We start from the raw sequence: 7,068 nt of genomic DNA, 5'->3' as shown, positions 1-7,068 counted from the left end.
CTCTGGCTAGAATTTCCAATGAGGAATAGCAGTGGTGAAAGTGGACATTCTTCTCTTGTTACTCTTTTGCTGTGGCTCAGATGTGGCTTGAGTATGCTCAGCAAATACTCATGTTCTGGATTTAACAATGGAACAATGTAGAAAGAGCCTTTAAAAGACAGAGTCCTGTGCAATGTTATAGGGGTGTTGCTCTTGGAAGAGGTTAATGTAGATGCTGTGGGACTTTGGTTCATTCTCAAGAAAATGAGTTGTTATAACAGAGTAAGCCCAATCCCTGAGTGCCTCTGGATTTCTGTCTCGCCCTGTGATCATTTCCCCAGATGTTCCCATCATTGTGATGTTGTCTGCCACTGAGGGCCTCTAATCTTGAACTTTCAGCCTTCAAAAATATGAGATCAGAAAATATCTTTTCTTGATAGATAGTTCTAACCCCTGAGTATTTGATTTTAAGAAAGGAAACAGACTCGTCATTCCTTCATCTTTGAGTTGAGAATAAGTAGTAGGTGTTCCTTGTGTGTCATTTATCACACAGAAGAAGTTCCTTTCTTTTCTCATTTTTTGAGAAATTTTAGCATGAAGACATTTTTAATTAGTCAAATGCCTTTTTCCAGTTCAACAAAATGACCATGCACTTTCAATTGCATTCTACTAATTGCCTATTATAGTGACTGAGATTCATCTGTTGAGCCACTGTGTTTCTAGGTTAGCTCTTAGCAGTGCTGTATGTTTCAGTGTGCTTAGAGATTTATCTGGCTACTGTCTCATTGAATGTGCTGTGTCTATAGTCATAAAGATTATTTGTCTGCATATTTTCTTTCATGTGATAGCTTTATCTGTCTTTGGTATGAAAATAATGTTATCTTCATAGACCAGGTTAGAGACTTTTCCTTATGACTACATTAAAAAAAAAAGAGTTAGAGAGGGATTGGTTTCTTGAGACACGGTCTTACTAAGTAGTCCCACATAGCCTAGTAATTAATATGGAGACCATACTGTCCTTAAACTCAGAAAGATCCAGTTGCCTTTACTTCATGAGTTCTGGACTTAAAGATGTACATTACCATGGCCAGAAAGGATAGTTTTGTTTAAGTGTTTAGTACCGGTCATCTGGGAAGCCATCTGGCCCCAGATTTCTCTTTCGTGGGGAGATTTTTCCATGACTTACTCAGTTCCTTTCTCTGTTATAAATCGCTTCAGATTTTCTGCTTCTTCTTAAGTCAAGTTCAGTAGTTGTTTGTCTGTGGAGTTTTCCATCTTCTCTTGGTTATCTAATTTGTTGGTGGTCAACTGTTCTCAGTATTCTTATTTTGTTTTGCTTCTGTATAATTGTTGGTAGGTCCCTATTTTCATTAAAGCCTTAAGTAATTTGGGATTTATCTATTTTTTCTTATTACGTCTAAGCAAAGTTTTGTTAGTTTTGTTGGCATTTTCTTTTTTTTATAGTTAACTCTTTTTTATTTTGTTTTATTACTTTTATTTTTCTACAGTCCAGTCCAGTTGTTACCCCTTCTCGGCCCACTCTCCCACAGTTCTTCATCCAATTCCTCCTCCAAGAGGATGTCCCCGCCTCCCCACCCAACCCCCACTAAATTTCCCTACTCCCTGGGGCCTCAAGTCTCTCTGGGGTTAGGCACATCTTCTCTCTCCAAAGCCAGACCAGGCAGCCCTCTGCTGTATATTTGTCAGGAACTGCCTACTTTGATTTAATTGATTTTTCTCTTCTGTGTTTCCATTTTCTCATTTAATTTATCTCTGCTATGATGATGTCTTCTTTCCAAGTGTGTAGTATTGCTATCAGTTTCCTTTATGCACCACCTTCTATAAGTTATTTATTTACTTATCCATTAGTTGTACTTTTTTTGTTTGAGAATATCACACATGAAGATGACTCTTTCCAATCAAATTAAATCCTTTTTCCACCCCCTTCAATCTCTCCCCTATCTTCATTCCCACTTTCTTTCTTAAGTACATGTAAAGACATCAGAGGACAACTATGTGGAGTTGATTCTCTCTTAAGTACATATAAAGACGTCAGGGGACACTATGTGGAGTTGATTCTCTCCTATTTTTACCTGGGTTCTGGGGATTGAACTCAGGTCATCAGGATCATGAGAACAGTACCTTTGCCCACTGCACCATATCACTGGCCCTGTGCCCACTGCAACATCTGGCTGGCCATTTAATTTTGATTTTTGGGTAATCATTTTCTAATCTAGGCTGACTTTGAGTCCAGATAGGCTTTAGGTTTGCAATCCTTCTGCCTCAGCCTTGCAACTAACCAGGATTACAGGCTTAGGCCATCATGTCCTTCTTGACTTTGTTTGAAAAGTTTTCTTGTTTATTTTAAATAAGTGACCTTTTTCTTTTTATTTGAGTGTATGCGTGCTGTGTGTGTGTGTGTGTGTGTGATGGATGGATGTATATGTGAGAGACATGATGTACGTATGTGTGAGAGTGTGTGTGATGTAAGTATGTGTGTGGTGTATGTGAATGATAGCAATGTGTAGGTATACATTTTTCATGGATTACTTTAATAGGGGTTCAACTTCCCTTCTAGCCCACCATCCACTAGAGGTAGTGGGAAAGAAAAGTTATTAGGACATGAGGGAAGCAAACCTGTTTAGAAACAGTTCTTCATTGTTCTTAGTCTAGTCCACTAGCAAACACCAAGCACAAATCAGCAAGCTGCAGACTAGCCTGCTTGGCAGACAGCACTCAGGAATCAGCAGCTGCATTTGGTCCACTAGGCAGGCACCACACAGGAATCAGCAACTGCAGGTCAATCCAGAAGAAACCACGAGGCACATCAACTGGCCTGGGTCTGCAGAAGTGGCAAGAAGATGAAGGAACCTCGTAAGAAGTTCTTTGGAAAGTTCCTCTCTATCAAGTCACCGCCAGGAAAGCTCAGCAAAGCAAGGTGAACCAATACGTGTGTATCATCAGTGAAGAATAGCAAGGTAGAGCAATGCAAAGCAATGCTCAAGCTCCCACTGTCTGTGATGTCATAGTTATTTTCCTTCTAAATATCATGCCTCCTTTCACATGTTTGCTATAGCAAAACATCCTTTCACCACTGTGACCCAGCAAACATCATTTGACACAACTGACTTTCTAAAGAAACCAGAACTTTGCATTTCAGGTGTGTGTGTGTGTGTGTGTGTGTGAGAGAGAGAGAGAGAGAGAGAGAGAGAGAGAGAGAGAGAGAGAGAGAGAGAGGGTGTGGAGGTCAAAGGCTAATATCTGGACATCTCCTTCACTTCCCTATCTTATTTATTTCTGTTTGAGACTGTGCTGTGTTGAGTCTCATTAAAACTGGTGCTTATTGTTTTGGCTGCAGGCTGACTAGGGAGCCCCAAGGAGCCAACTATCTCTACTCATTTCCCAACCCTAGTGGTAGGGTTACAGGCCCAGCAATTTTTCTTTTTAAACATGAGTGTTTGGAATCCAAACTCATTCTTTATACTTGCATAGTCAACTCCCATTGAGGTTTCTCCCGCAGCAAACATTGGGATTTTTCCTTTTGAAGCATCAGCTGCTTAACAGTGTGTTGTTTAATTGACACTTATTTGCAAATTTGGCAGTTTTCCTTCTTGTTCTTAATGTCTCCTTCCATTATGGTAAGAGAAGAAATGCTGAATAATTCTGTTCTAAAATGCATTCAGCTTTGTTTTGTGGTCCAATAGAAGGTCTACTTTTGAGTCTTCCCTAAGATAATTTTAGAGGACAGTATATTCTCTGGTCTCATGAGTTGTTTCCATACTGACCCTCTGCATGGTTCTATTCACTGCTGAAAATAAAGCATTGAAGTCTTAACTGTTTAAAATATCCATCTCTGTCTTTCAACCTGCTGATTTTGGCTTGATGCACTAGGGACTCTGGGGTTAAATGTTTATATTTATAATTGTTACTATTGTCTATTATAATTTAGGGTTAGGTATTATAATTTAGGTTAGTATAAAATATACACTATATATTAATATTTTATTAACATATCGTTTCTTCCTTGTCTTATAGTAATATTTGATTTAAATTTTATTTTCTTGTGTTAATATACCCACTTCTGCTCTCTTGGTTATTTGCACAGTGTATTTGCACAGGGAAAGCTCACCCTAATACCTTTAACATATCTTGGAGTCTTTAATATAATTATGTACACTTGGATTGTTATTTTAAAAATCTGTTCTGACAAGTTTTTGTGCTTTAACTGCATAGAGTCATCCACTTATATTTATAGGAAAAACTGATCAGAGAGAATCTTTTTATTGCATGTTGCTAATGTTTAAAATGACTGTTGCAACAATTTTGCATATGAATAGATGCACTCTGATTGTTTCCACTACCACCTGTTTTCACCTTCCATTGCTCTGGACACCCCTTCCTTCCCTCCCTTTCTCCCTTCCCTATTGATCTCATTCCTACATTTATGCCTTTTGTTTTGTTTGTATCCCTCTGGGTTAGACCAGGGCCATCTGTGTGGGATGGAACCACACATTGAAGTCTGGGGGATACAAGAGTGATTATACAACTGAAGGAAGTGGTCTCTACTTTCCAGAGTATATCAGTGGCCTACAATTAGTAGGGTACCATAAGCCCTCCACATTTATGACTGACTATTGAGAGGACATGTCTTGTGCAGGTCCCATGAACTGGAGTTACTAAGACATCAAGGTTGCATTGGTATACTATGTCTAGAGTTGAGATTGCACTGTCCTTCCCCCTATCTTCTCTCAGTGTATTTTATATTGCTTTACCTTGTCCAAATCTCTTTCTGAGATTCTTGAGTAGTGTCCTCCAAGTCCCCAAGGCTCTCTTCCTTTTTATGTCTTATTTTTGTTTCTTATTTTATTTCTCTTTGTATTTAATTTTTAAAAAGTAATTTTTACTGGTCTACTTTCCAGGTCGTTATCTCTTTGCCATCTCTATTTGGCTATATAGCCCAAGCAGTGAGTTTTTTAATTGGTTATTTTATTTTTCAGTTATAAAATTCATATTTAGCTCTTCTGTTTATTTGCTGAGATTTTCTGCTTTCCCATTCATTTCAATAGTGTTCAGGAATTCTTTGAAGAGTTATACAATGACTGTCAAGTTTTGTCAGATGCATCTTTGTTCTCTTACTAATGTGGTCATTAAGAAATGTAATTTTCACTGGGTGTGGTAACACATGCCTTAAATCCAAGCACTTAGGAGGCAGAGGTAGGTGGATCTTTATGAATTTGAGGCCAGCTTTGGGCTATATAGAGGGAAAAAAACTCAAAAAAAAAAAAACCCAATACAAAACAAAAAAGAATTGTAATTTTCTTGGTTCTTCATATATCAAGGAATTTTGAATTAAATTTTGGAAACTTGGAATATTTGTATTATGAAACTCTGGATTTAGTTTTATTTTCCCTAGAGGTGGAGGGAATAGTTCCAAATTTATTGTATGAAGTCATTATTACCTTGACACCAACACCAGATAAAATGCAAAAAGGAAAATGACAGATCAATGTCCCTTGTAAATATAGATGCAAAGATCCCCAACACAATATTAGCAAACAGAATTAAGCAGTGTGCAAGATGAAGCAAACATGGTAACACAGGTTTGTTTCTGGAATGCAAGGCTGAGTTCCCATTTGAAAATCAAGTAACTTAACCCATCCATATCAATGGGCTAAAGAGGGAAGCTCCTGAGAACCATTGCAGCAAAAGCATCTGATGAAAGTCAGCACTTCTGGGAAGAAAAGAAAAATGAGCACAGGTAGAGTTTCCTAAACTTGATAGTAAAAAGCCTGCAGCTAGCATAACAGTACTGACTGCAGGGAGACGGAGGCCAGTGTGATGGTACTCAGGAAGGAAGACTAGATGTTTTCACCCAGTTGTATGCACAAGGCAAGGGTGCTCCCTACTCCTACTCAGCATTGTTGAAAATTCTAGTGAGCCCCAAGGTAAGACCAGGACACACAATGCATAGAGCTGAAGACAGCAACACAGTTCTTCTACCCATAGGCTACATGGTTACCTTACTTATTTTTAAATTTTATTTTGTGTTGGTATGCACAGAGTTCGGTTTCATTACGACATTTTTTTCTTTTTTTAAAAAAATAATTTATTTTTTCTCAAATCGTAATTCATTCACACAGGGGTTATAAACACAGAAAGGCAGGATGTGGGGAAGGGAATGACACTGGAGTGTGGGTGTTGAGGGGGAATACAGATATCTTTCAGAACTGGGCATCAGCTGGGTGAAGGTTCAGGGGACAAGTCACTATGACTCTGCCTATGACTCGATTGTCCTTATCTAAGTTGGTATTGTCTGCCAAGCCTACCTATTTACAAGGTCTATGACTACTCAGGCTTGTAAATTTCCACAAAAGCTGCCTGTTTACATTAGCTTATAGCCATCTGTTTCAATGTTTCCCCACTGAGACCTAAGACTTGGTGTTAGTATACATGTATGACAGGCCTATTGCTGATTTTAGGCCTATGGCTGATTTTAGGCCTTCAGTGTGTAAGCAGGGCTGCCCCTGACATCTCCTCCCTTCTCTAAGTATAGAAGGGCTGTGGCAATTCTAATCTCAAAGGCGGGGACAGAGGCCTGACCTCCAGTATTTGAAGGGGACCTTGTAATGGCTCTGTTCTCCCTGTTGTTGTCCAGTGAGGCATGAGGGCTATACCCATCCCGATGTCTTTTTTCCTGGAGAGGGGATACTTTTGACATCAACCCCTATGCAGTCAGGCTTGTCCCTCAGGGAACCCAGAGAGATTTTTATCTTTTATTTATATTCCCTTGCAGTGCTTAGCCTCGCAGCCTAAGCAAGAATTCAGATCGCCTGTCAGAGGGGGTTCTGCGTGGCCCCTCTCTGCTTGGTTTAAAGGCGGAAGTCCCCTCTTTTAGGTTGGGTGGAGATGGGTTTTGGGAACACCCCGAATAGAGTAACAACCTCATCTTGGGTCTCGTGGTCCTCCATAGCTAACTTATGATAATGTATCTGAATAGGTTTTGCCACCAAATTATTTATCTGTTGTATCACAGAGTTAGTCCGCCTATTTGAGGCCCAGGGACCAGCAGAAAAAGAAAAAAAAAAAAAA

The sequence above is a fragment of the Grammomys surdaster genome, unplaced genomic scaffold (assembly GCF_004785775.1).
Source record: "Grammomys surdaster isolate TR1022 unplaced genomic scaffold, NIH_TR_1.0 129, whole genome shotgun sequence".
Classification (NCBI taxonomy): Eukaryota; Metazoa; Chordata; class Mammalia; order Rodentia; family Muridae; genus Grammomys; species Grammomys surdaster.
The sequence above is the reverse complement of the archived record's forward strand: the minus strand, read 5'-3'. Positions refer to the sequence as shown.